General features: G+C 37.5%; 1 protein-coding gene across 1 annotated transcript in view; it reads left to right on the forward strand.

Annotated features, from left to right (window-relative positions):
- LOC146001944 (ras-like protein family member 10B) overlaps positions 1-13,688 on the forward strand; it is a 408,584-nt gene that overhangs the window by 66,110 nt on the left and 328,786 nt on the right. The window lies entirely within an intron of this gene.

The raw sequence follows: 13,688 nt of genomic DNA on the forward strand, positions 1-13,688 counted from the left end.
GTGTTAGAAAGGAAAGATGTTATACCCGAATGAACGGGGAGTCTCGAGCATCTTCCAATCCTCATCTTCGCGTTCAGCTAACGAGGAAAAAAAAAGAAACTTTACATATGGGGGACGCAACAGCTGCTGTACGGTATTGTCCATGGATGTTAAAACTTTTTTGTTTTTTCTGAATAGACAGACATATCAGTGTTGCAATCTCCAGATGAGACCGGAGCTTTTTTTTTCTTCTTCGTCTTGTCGTTTTCGTCCAGAATCGCGCTTACTGGAACGTTAAAACGTTTACCAGAACGTTGAAACGTTTACCGGAACGTTGAAACTTTTATACAGAAAAGATTGAAACGTATTGTAGCGAATAGTCGAACGTGTCGCGAAAGGCAAAATAAAAAAACATAACTCCCAAATTCAAAATCGGCCAAAACAAGAGAGAGTAAAAAAACATGGAACCTTCGGTAATGCGTTTTTTAACCCACCTGCCCCTGGAAGTAATATATAAAATTTTCAAAAATTGTATCGGATGAAGATGACAACATCTATTGAATAATCGATATTGCTGAAATTTCTCCGGCTTTGGATGATCATGAAAAATTATATTTCTAAAATTTCAGGGAGAAGAATTGATAATCTAGAAGTCTCGATTGTGATAACAGGAGAGATGGACGCGATTCTGGACGAAAACGACAAGACGAAGAAGAAGAACATAAGGAGATTAATCGATGCGGACAAGATAAACGATGATCTAATCAATAACATTACAGCATTAAGTGCCATGCATTCTTTCTTCGTTCGTAATAAAATTAACAAGTTATAAAAAGGATAGCAATCCAACTTGTCATTTGACCTCCTTAGCGAAGCATGTTCTAAAAAAAAAATATTGAAAGTTTCCAGTTCGTTTCATTTCGCGATTCATCCTCATAGCCGCGATAAACTTAGGAGGCACAGGCTTGTATACATTCCATCTTTCGTTCGGAGGGACAAGGTAAACCGAGCACCTAACCAACCATTCAATGATAATAATATTCATGAATTTTTGTTTGAATTGAGAAAGTAAAAAAAAAAAATGATCATGGAAGAGCCACCTCCTTTAAATATCACATCTACTCTAAAGCATTCATTCGCTGTTCATATTTTCCGTCCTTGAATTCGAATGTGTGTTTTGTCTAACAATTGATTAAATTAAGTACCGAACATTATCGAAAAGCAATTCTGAAAACATACTGAAATATTAACATTATAATAAGTGTCCTTCCATAGCCGTTTCAGTCTTCAAACTGCTTCCAACACTGCTTCTGCATACTTTTCAATAAAATCAATTTACCGTACGCCCTGGGCCTTTGGAGATTAACGAAAATCGTCTAAAGTTTGAAGTTGTGACCCTTCTCTATACCGTTGCAAGCTTTTTTTGTGGTTATTCCAAGTACCTCATTTTCGCATATTCAAATACACACCAGTGAAGGGAGTTCATGTCTCATTGGTGATTTTAAATTTTGTATTTTTTTGGGACCATGCACACACTTCCTAACATTGTTGCCTTGTAGTCGATGAGTTGTGCGGGTACAGATGTGAAGTAGTTAATAAGACCCCACACAGACAAGTCCCCCACCATTTCTTTCCGACATAGTTGTTGTTTTGTTACTAGAAAATTGTTATGATTACAGTACACCTGTATCAGTATAGAATAACATGGTGCCATTTTCTGATTCTGTTGCCAGCAAAAGCAAATCTACAGGTCACAGGTTCGAGAAACAAGACAATTTTTTTAAAAAATTCTCCTGCGCATAATATGGACCACCTATAGCGATGATATAATATAGATCGTATTAACAAATATACTTCAAAGTTATGTAATAAGATTTTGGTTTAGTATTTAATCACAGCAGCAAAACAAACTCTCCATTCGCTTCACAACAGAAGTTAAGTGCATTTTGCATACATGAAGAAGCAGAAATTTACGCCCCGAGGTGTGCTGTTGGAAGACTATACAATAAGAAACGGCACCCCATTCTTTACAATAATAAGTAAGCAGTGGAGTAAAGAATCCTTTGTTTTATTTTGATGTGAAGAAAAGTTTTAGTCCATGCATTGATCTGATCCCCCTTGTCCAAAAAAAAAAAAAAAAGCTCCGGTCTCATCTGGAGATTGCAACACTGATATGTCTGTCTATTCAGAAAAAACAAAAAAGTTTTAACATCCATGGACAATACCGTACAGCAGCTGTTGCGTCCCCCATATGTAAAGTTTCTTTTTTTTTCCTCGTTAGCTGAACGCGAAGATGAGGATTGGAAGATGCTCGAGACTCCCCGTTCATTCGGGTATAACATCTTTCCTTTCTAACACTCCATTTTTTTTCTGTAAGAGGGGGCATTTCTTTAGATACCAGGAGCACCTGTCTGATGTGACCGCTCTCCGTTTCCAACTTCGCCACTGGACCGTTAACAAAGCCAATTTCTACGCAATTCATAACCGTTGGTTGATATGTAAATATATTCAGCAATACTGAAAAACTCACAGACGTGATGATGATTCAAGCAGATCACGATACAGTCATATGCATGTAAAAACTATTTTCGTCACACACACACACAGGCAAAAAAGTAAAAAGTAACATTTCTCTCCTTCCCTCGCTTTTAGCCATCTTCAAAAAAAGTAGCGTCCAGTATCCTTCTAGATAGGAGGTGAAACGTGACTAGCGAAAGTATTGAAATCGAAGTGTGAATTATTTGTTATGGTCTCCCTCCCTTCTTCGCATGCATGTTTCATATCACGCTCGCTGACATTGAAATAAGCGAAAAACAATTGCAAGACAGCACAGGTTATAACCCATAACTAGATCTGTTTTTTTTTAAAAAAAAATAATAATAATAATAATCGTCAGTCCATATGACAATGCTTTTGTGACGTGCACGCAAAATATCTGTTGGTTGCTGTCCGTGATGAAATTTTTATCATTGATAGGCCGGGGACTGAGCTTCTAACTTTCCACAGTTACAAACAATATCGTTTACAATAATACCTTCGCTAGAAAGCATAGTGCAATAAATATCATTTTTTATATATAAATATTTTAAGTTGTGCAATAACTTTGGACAGCAGCTAATTATCATGGCGTTATATTCGTGTCCATGTCTGAAACTAGTCTTTATACACACAGCCAACTCACTCATGCAATGTAACATCTGATGTAATATAATACAAACAGCTGTGGAAGGTTGTCGACTCTTCGCGAAACAGGACGTACACGTCAGAGTTGTGCAGAAGATAGGGTCGACCCCCTTGTCGATTTTGGTGATGTAGAGTACGTGTACGAAATTTGGAGGTCAAGGGTGGGCCAATTGTCAATTTTTTTTTCGATAGGATCATCGTAGAGACATGCGTTAGCATTGGCTCCTAACGAAATAAACATAGGTTATCATGGTTGAACCCCCCTCTGTCGAAAATTTTCCAAGTCCAGCATTAAATATTGCAAATAACTCGAAAACGGTGAGAGATTGCGCGAAAATAAATCGAAAAATCTCCCCAAACACCACCCCTTTTCGATTTTGGGGATGTAGCGTATGTATGCCAAAAGTTTGTTGGTCCTGAGTTCAAGGGTAAGGGATGTTTGCACACACCCTCCCAAAACTTTTAATCACTCGTAACTTCCGAACATGTATCCGTAGAGAGGTCTGGGGTTTAGTGTGTTGGTCGAGTCTCGGTATCCTCTGTCCTCCCATACCAAAAATTTAGTATAGGTCATCATAGAACCAAATTTTCATCAATCGAAAAAATTTTCCAAGTCCTGCACAGCCCGTTTACGTTTGTCGCGACTATCTTGAATTAACTGGGCGAGTCCCGATAGCGTTGGCGTTATTCTGCCTTCAGTTTCTTCACAGTAACATCAATTCATATTAACAACTTACGAGAGAACATCATGCATCTCATTTACAACAGAGCAAAAAAATATCCTCGTCTAGTACGCTGCACTTTTTGACACTAGATGCAGGTGAAAGGAAATGATGTTCAATCAAGTAGACGAATAGCAGTGTTCAAATTCAGAAGATTCAACAAATGCCTGTCCGCTGCTTTAAACGTTCATTTGATTAGTTAAGCACTCACCACGTGGTCATACACCACACCACATATTACACCTCTCCAGGACGTGGTGCAGACACCAAATACACTACGTGACACCAAATCAACGAGGTAGGTTGCACCGTGTAACCAACTAGACGCGTGAGTGCAGTCAAAAAGTGCGGCGAACTAGACGGAGCTATTGAATCAAAATGATCACGTGGCATTCTCTTTGAATCTGACTTCACCCGCCCCTCTTTTTTAATCCTTAATCACGACAATAATTGACCGACTTTTTAAGTTTACTCTATGCACAGATAGTTTAATCGGGGGACTGGGCGTACAGTTTAAAGTAAAATCGGAATCCAGTAGGTATCGAACCCGGGACAAGGGGAGATTTTTTTTTTGGTGACGTAGAGTACGCGTAGAGAGGTCGGGTTTAGTGTGTCGGTCGAGTCTCGGTGTCCTCTGTCCTCCCATACCAAAATAAACATAGGTTGTCATAGAACCAATTTCTTTCATCAATAGAAAATTTTCTAAGTCCACAGCGTTAAAAAAATCTTAAATTGCAAATATCTCGAAAATAGTAAGAGTTATCGTAAAAATATATCGAAAAACACCCCTATACGGCATCGTTAGATGTCCTCTGTCGATTTTGGAGGTGTAGAATACGTATACCAAGTTTTGGTGGTCCTGGGGTCAAGAGGTAAGAAGTTAGCCCACCCTCTCCCAAAAACTTTGATCACTCGTAACTTTTGAACAAATAGTCGTAGAGAGGTCGGGTTTAGTGCGTCGGTCGAGTCTCGGTGTCCTCTGTCCTCCTATACCAAAATTGGCATAGGTCGTCATGGAACTAATTTTTCATCAATCGAAAATTTTCCAAGTCCACAGTGTTAAAAAATCTTAAATTGCAAATATCTCGAATTTTTGACAAACAGGGTCATAGAACCCTCCAATTCATGACTTGGGAAAAATATGTTTGCTGATTCATCATGTACACTTATACGTGAGAAAAAAATATGAATAGAACCTATGCTCGGAAATCCAAAATGGCGACCGGAAGTAGGGTTATCTTGGAAACGGTAAGACTTAGGAAAAATCTGTTTGGTGATTCATCACGTACGCCTATACGTGAGAAAAAGTATGAATAGAACCTATGTCAGAAATCCAAAATGGCGACCGGAAACAGAGTTATCTTATCACTTTCGCGTTTGCCTTTACGATATTTTCCGTTAAGGTTGCAAAAAACGCATCATTTTCTGGCGTAGAACTGTCTTTTTACCCCTATCAACGATCGAACCAACATCAAGATCGTTTGCGAGTTCAACAATCCAGTCACCTAAACACTACAGCTCACAGGTTGGTAAAATCTGACATGAAAGCAGATAATACGCTTAAGTCTTATTTATATGTAATTTTCACGGGCGTACAATATTGTCAACAGTATCATATTTGAGCAGGTCGCTTGTCACCTAAACACTACAGCTCACAGGTTGGTAAAATCTGACATGAAAGCAGATAATACGCTTAAGTCTTATTTATATGTAATTTTCACGGACGTACAATATTGTTAAGAGCGTCAGTTTCCGTAGAGCTCTCTTTTTCCATCTTCCCTCTATACAGTGAAGCTGTAGAAGACACAATTAGCTAACCTAGCATACAACATACTTTCCTAATTAATATGGATATTGTCACACATTCCTCTTATTTTATACTGTTGTAAATAGAAAAAATTATGTACGGTAAATGTTTTGTACATTATAGGGAAAAAATGCAAAATATCCCCCAACTTTAATTCGATCCACCTCTGAATCGAATTTTTTACATATTTTCACGCCGCCATATGTTGTTCTATTTTGCTTCTTTTACTTGCCTTGCTTAATTAACTCTCGCTAATTAGCATTTTTTTGGAAGAAGTCAAATAGAACAACATATGGCGGTATGAGAAATATGCAAATTAAAGAATATTTTAGTAATATAAGGGCCCTAGCAATTAGCTTCGTCGACTAAGAGTACTCTTTTAAACATCTTCAGCTAGATCGTATTACTACGCAAGGACGTTTAAAATTTTTGGGTGTTGAAAAAATTTGACTTACTTTTTATTTCTATTGTTTGCTAATAGATGGCTCTAATAGTACCCCCTCCCCTCCCTCTCCCTCCTCCTCCTCCTCCTCTGCTGTATGACAAATAGCACAAACATAAAAATCAAGATTTTGGAGAGCAAAACATAAAATTTGCATGCATCTGATGTCGAACTAGGAACTTTTATCTTTCGGGGAGTCAATGTTATTTTTTTACTCAGTCGTCATATAACATAAACACACGCAAATATTCACATGTGTTTTTTATTATTTTGTGTTCGGTAAGTACAAGTATATTCTTACATAAATTATTGTTTAATTTAATAAATTGTAAACTCGGAGCCTGCTATACTAACACTCCTTCTGTCTATTGAAAGCGAATGTTGCGTGCATGCGGAAATAACACAGAAAAAAAAGCGGATGGAAGCAATTTAAAATCAGTGGAGCAAGGTTAGTATTACGAGAGCGTAAAAACATGTGCTTTCATTCAACTTCGAAAAATAAGAATAAATGTGTGCATACAGAACACATATGCTTTCTTTTCACAGTTGTAAAATCATATAAATTGTACATGAAGTAAGTTGCGGGAAGGCTCTCTCTTTTATGTCTGTGTATATGTATGTTGTACAATTAGGTACAAGTATTGTACAATTAGGTACAAATTGTTGTACAATTATTTCCCCCAGTTGTCCAGTTGGAGTTGGGGGCATAACACTGGTACTATTTGTAATCACAGTGCTTACTCATGTATTTTGTTTAATATTTTATTTCAAATTCACTGTCAGAAACTAGTGTTGCCAGTTTTTGGATGTAAGTTTACCTACTCTGTTGGTTGTCACTGTCAAGCTTCCAGTATTCGTACAGCATAAAAAGCTATAACCCCCCTCTCAAAATATATACATTGTATACGCCAAGATGCTCAATAGCCTAGCAACACATCATGAAAAAACATGCCAAGAGAACCCAGTGGGTTAGGTTAGGTTAGGTTAGGTTAGGTTATGTGTTAGGTTAGGTTAGGTTAGGTTAGGTTATGTGTTAGGTTAGGTTAGGTTAGGTTAGGTTAGGTTAGGTTAGGTTATGTGTTAGGTTAGGTTAGGTTAGGTTAGGTTAGGTTAGGTTAGGTTAGGTGAATTTAGGAATGTTGGTTGCTACGTGCTTGATGCCAGCTTCGAGTTTTGGGTGGTTGTTCTCGAAACCTAAAAGTTCTCCCATGGTGCCCAGGTCCACGGTCTCCGTCGCGGATAGGATATACATTGTATACGCCAAGATGCTCAATAGCCTAGCAACACATCATGAAAAAACATGCCAAGAGAACCCAGTGGGTTTATAAGTCAGTGCTGCCAACTCCTATTTGTAGGTTAGCTTAGCCTGTGAAAGATCATATAGTGGAATTTTTGTAGAGTGGGTAGGCAACACCGACGAGGTTTGAATTATTATTTGAGGCTCGAAATTATTATTTAATACTCGTCGGTGTTGCCAATTTCTATTTGTAGGTTAGCTTAGCCAGTAAAAGATCATATAGTGGAATTTTCTTCGGATGGGTTGGTAAAACCCAAGTCTCAAAAAAAAAAACATCCAATAGAGTTGTCAAATATAAAAAGGGGACAATAGGTCCCCCTCATAAAAGGCTACAGTAAAAATCCACAGTGTTGCCAACACTAGCCCCCCAACAGTATTGCCAGACATAAAAAATACGTGGGCCCCTCAGGTCCTTTGATAAAAATTTACAGTGAAATAAACCCAGTAGGTTAACAACACTGTCAAAAAATCTACGGCAGTATTGCCAGATGTAAACAGAGGGCAATAGACCCCCCTCATAAAAGGTTATAGTGTTGCCAACTCTGTGCCCTCAAAATATACATCATAAAAGGCTACGACGAGCCTTTGATGAAAATTTACAGTGAAAAAAACCCAGTAGGTTTAACAACACTGTCAAAAAATCTACGGTAGTGTTGCCAGATGTAAACAGAGGGCAATAGACCCCCCCCATAAAAGGCTACAGTAAGCCCCCACAGTGTTGCCAACTCTGTGCCCTCAAAATATACATCATAAAAAGCTACGACGAGCCTCAAATAATGATTCGAGCCTCAAATAATGGCTTAGAACCGGGCCACCTGTACTGTAAGGCAAGCCTCAAGCAAGGTTGCCAGCTCCTTGCTTTAGGTTAGGTTAGACAAAAAAAACCTTGGTGATTTTTTCGAGTAAGATGTTGGCAACACTGTAAGAAAATAGGGGGGGGTTTATGCCTTACAAGAGCAAACCATCAAGGCGAGCCCCACCGAGCTTTACTTTCGGGCGTAGTGTTGGCAACACTGCGAGAAAAAGGTTGCCAGCTCCATGCTTTAGGTTAGGTTACCCCAAAAACCTTGGTGATTTTTTCGAGTAAGAAGTTGGCAACACTGAGCCTCAAATGACGATTCGAGCCTCAAATGAGGTTTCAGAACTCTCCAATTGTCTCTACTACAGTGCGATTCAAAAGTCCGATCATATAGCACATTAGCTTACATAGCAAAAAATGGAAAAGTCGAATTTTTTGGAAATATCGTAACGTTCCTGCAAGCTCATTCATCACTCATCCTCAACAATGGCGTACTCGTTATTCATGCAGAGCTTAATGGTAACGTGCGAGAGATGATAAATACACAAGCGAATGGCAAAACACAACACTTGAGTTTTAAACCCTCAAAGACTGGACCAGCATGATGATAAGATTTACCTATCTCTGTCTGCTAGATGAGAAGTTATACGGTGAGGAGTTGTACTTGACACCATACCATGTGTAAAGAGTCTGACTTGCGACATAAGCCCGCTTTAGACGAAAGCATTTTCCTTACCATTTTTCTTAACATTTATGCCATGACCAGAAAGCTACCGTGTAGAGTGAGAAATGTTATGGCATTTCAGATGCCATGGCATATTTCATGGCATTCCTCAAGGATAGGCTCGGTCCGTACCATTTTTCATAGCGTAACCAATCATAAGCGACCTTATGGTCACGTGTGCAGTTGTAATGGCGGGCGCGTGAGATGTAAACGACGTATCACTTCACACTTTTAAACGACGATAACTATTCAACCGAGAGGAATATCGCTTCGTATTAAATGGTTTTAGGTAGAGAAGAACGGCGCTGATAAAATACATACTTTACAACGTTTACTGAACGCGTATGGAATAATATTTTACCTTTTTCAATTGTAAACACCGTGCACACAGCATTGAGGGTGTAACTCGATGTGCCTTTCGTGCTGTATGTATTGTACATTGTAATTGAAACAGGTAACCGAAATGTTACATAAAATGCTTCCGTGTAGAGTACTATCTGTTATAAGATTCTTGGAAGCATTTACATAGCATTTATGCTAGTACAAATGTTAAAGGAAATGCTTTCGTCCAAAGCCGGCTTTACACAGTCGTCTGACAGACTATCGTCTCACTCGTTCGTACTCCCAAAGCTCTCTGACTGACCCCTCACCCCACGTTGTTCCACTTACTCATTGCAATCGAATTTGCCTAAGCCATGCCGAGTCCGTGACCTGTAGCTTCTTCCTCGATTACACATGTTTACATCTTTGGTGACCCGGTATGCTTAAGTAGTGTCTGACAAGGCATTCCTTAGATATTTCCCGTCTGGGATACAACGGCTGGTGTCTGGGTTTTGGAGTTTTTCCATACTGATATTTTCCTATTATTTATGTATTGTTACAATATGTGCGTTTAAATCTGAAGTGCTTGTATTTTCAGCGAAGTATGCACCGTTCAGAATGTACGCCTGTACGAGCCTTAATGGTAACTGAAAATGTCATGTTGCCAAATATTTGGTCCGGAATACCATACGTCATCTTAATCACGTACTGTACTGAATAAATTAAGAACTGATTCTGATAATTACAGATTGATTTATTGATTGAGTTTTTGTGCACAGTAAGGCTAATCGGGACTGGACCTATAGTTTAAAGTGGAATCCGAAGAACTATGTGCCTCCATCGAATCCGGGACCCCTTTATCACAAGGCGACGACGCTACCACTGCACCATTGGGGAGGCCCTGATAATTACAGACAAACATAGTGGGGAACCCCCATAATATGCCCTCCCTCACCCGCATACATTCGAGGATATGTGCTTATGTTCTGGTGCCTAAGAAGACCAGAACGTCTTTTCCACGGAATCTCGGTTCTCCGTTTTCATTTCCTCGTGACTTTAATTGATTCAAAGAATACATACAGATACAGTCCAGAAGGTAACAGAGTAATCAGCAGGATATAGTTCCGGGGTTGTACGGTAGTCCTGAACAAGCTGTTTACAAAGTTTGTTTATATGACACTTGTATTTATGGTATTTTTGTTGGGTATGTAGCATGTGTTTCAGTGTGTTTGTCTGGATGTGACAGTGTCAGGATTTGAGTAGCTAAATGTGAGGTTTTGTAGATATGTAGGTTCTCGTATTTATGACGAAAAAGTTGTTATATTAAAATGTGTAAATTTTTGTCCTGTTTTTTCTTTCAGAAAATATGAAATATATGTCTCGTTTTGTTGTTTTAAAAATATGTAAGGGACCAAGTTTCGCATCCATATAATGTTACAGGCAAGATTACGGTTTTGTATATTTTAACATTTAAGTAGTGTAATTGGATGTATTATAAAATCGATAAATGATGAGGTGTTTTGACTGAATAGAAATACTTAAAACTAAGGCAAAATTTCTATAAAATTTCATTGTTACTGTGTAAAACCAACGATTTTTGTAAAAAAAAAGCTTCCGAGAAAAGATGACCCCCCAAAATTGATGTAGCCAAACCTGAGTTTGCTAAAATTGCTGTTTAAAAATTTGTTAAAAATATGGCTTTTCTCGATATTGTTTTCACCACACTTAAAACTAATCCAAGATGCTCTTAAGAGTTTTTTGATTATACAGTAGTACACTGTAATATAATGTTAAATAATTATTCAAAATATTTTTATATTATTATGTTAATATGTTAACCTGGAATATTTTAATTCAATACCAGGTACAACTTGCTTATCTAATACTAAGACAATGTAATATGCAAAACTCTTCTAGAATTGCTCTGTGACTCTCTCATTTCTTACATCATAAACATATGATTTTTCCCCTATAAGAATAACACTACATTTGGTGTCATTAGGAAGTGTTTCATGGAATTCACAGATAATTTTAATGTTTGAACTGTCATTAACCACAACTTGTTTCCTTTTTGAGGTGTTGATGACAAACATGGGTCTCTGTGTTTTGAATTCATCTGGTGAGTAATACATGTCAGTATTCCCAATTGTGACCCTTTTGAATGCTGTAAATGCCTCATATAATTTGAGGAAATCATCCTTGGACATGTTTAAATTATAACTTTCTCTAGGGAACACTTCATTTCTGCCATTTTTAAGATATATGTTCTTGATGTTGCAGCTATCAAATTTTCTTGAATTTTTTCTTGATTATTGTGTCTTCCAGTTTGAAACAGAACCACCACAAAATCTGGCATGTCATATTGTATACTGGAAAATGAGTTTGTAGCATCAAATTCATAATAGCTACCAGTGGCAGGCTTCTGCACACATTGATATGTATAAAATTGTAAAGGTATCTGTGGATTTTTTAGTATATCTGCTTTGTATTTAAGAGCATAACTAGCTTCATATTCAACTACTGGAATTCTTAGCTCCATAGTCTGAATAATGCATTTGCCTTCATCAGGTAGGGTATTAGGAAGAGCTGCCCCAGTAGAATTTAATGAACTGTACCTCATCAAAGCATTATTATCATTGGCAGCTCTTCTAAATGTAATTCTTAAAGCACCCTTCCACATAATATCTTTGTAATCTGAGAAGAAACCAGGTAACAGGCGCATAGGAAATAGTACAGTGTGGCTCTTAGATATTATCTTATCACCAGCCTCAAATCCACCTATTTTGTAGTATGAGGCCTCAGTTTTAGATAATTTTAATGTGGCCAAAGCTGTAGAGGTAATACCAGGGTAATCTACTCTGTTTATAACAACACCATGTTTTCTGATCTCAATTTCAGAGAACAGATGTGGCACAAAATTGTCTACCAGTCTTATATTTGAGTTAGCTGGATAATCTGTACCAACGAGTTTTACAACATCAAATTTAATGTATAGGTCTGCTCTGTGAGGGTGTATAAACCCATCTCCTACATCAAGGTCAACCTCAATCTCTGTGTTGGCTTGATTTAAATTTGCAAAAGTCCTCCGGTTTGGAAGGAATGATTGTAACTCAAAACTCTCAATATTTTCCATTTTATTTATTTATTTATTTATTTATTTATTTATTTTTTGTATGTATTTTTATTTAAATATTAATTTCTATGATAGCAGTTGTTGTGGCTCCAGCAAAATCAACTAATTCTTCTTTTTCATTAGTGACCATCAACTCAATATAATCTATTCTATTATGGCACACAGGAAAATATAATGTTGGCGATGGAGTGTAGATGATCGGTTCCATAAATTCAGAGTTAGGTTTGAATGTTGCAATGATGCCAGTTTGTTTGTGAGTGCCTATGCCATTTGATTTGGTGATCATACCCTCGGCCACATTACAGTGAATATTTGGAGTTTCTATGGCTAAGAATTTAGGTATATTAATAGCAGTGTGTTTAATGGCTGGTTCAAGTTTTGTGTTGTTCTCGAATCCTAATAGCTCTCCTATAGTACCCAGATCTACTGTTTCTGTAGCAGATACAATTTCTACTCTGTGAGTGACAGAATTTTGAGTTAACACTATACCTCTAGGTAACTGAGCATTTAAAGTAGACAAATTATACTGCCCTGGAGTGATGACAATGTTTTGGTCACCAACTGCAATTTTGTTGTTGTGGTGTGTAATATTAGGTATCAAGTACATGCCATAGAATGCTCTAAGAGCTATTGTTTTGGGATAAACTATATCATCATGTAGTTTGAGTTTCAATATCGAATTTTGGCTGGTGAGATGGAATACTCCCATGATGTTTTAGATACCACAAAGCTTTTTGAAAATCTTCAATTGATGGTTTATTTATTTGAGATAGATATTTAAGAACAGATAAACACAGATGTCCACAATTAATATCTTTGAAATTTTGAATACGGGTATTATTATAATAAAGATTAGTTGATTTTAGATATTTTACTAAATTCTCAGGTGGAACACCTCCAAATGAATCAAACACAAATGCCTCATTGTTTAAATATTTAAGATAACAAATCCAGTGAGTGTCCTGATTTTCGTACTTATCCAAATTAACTATGCCGCACTCTTTTTTGAGTGGTTGTTCTGGTAAAGAATCAGACATGTACACACCTCTAAAATGTTTGATGCCCAGTGGTTTGATTAAAGCTTCAATGTCTTGGTTTGTAAGCGGCTCTTGTTTTTTTTAACTTATTGATAACTTTCTTAACACCTTTGCCTTGTTTTTCCATAGCCAGATTATGGCGCTTTTGTTCATCTAATTCTGTCTTATTTTTCTTGGCATCTATTACTGTTTTTGCTATGGCAGCTGATCCCCCAGCCAAGCTGCCAACTGCGCCGAGAGCTAC

This window comes from Lepisma saccharinum, chromosome 18, assembly GCF_977018435.1.
Source record: "Lepisma saccharinum chromosome 18, izLepSacc3.1, whole genome shotgun sequence".
In the NCBI taxonomy this organism is placed as follows: domain Eukaryota; kingdom Metazoa; phylum Arthropoda; class Insecta; order Zygentoma; family Lepismatidae; genus Lepisma; species Lepisma saccharinum.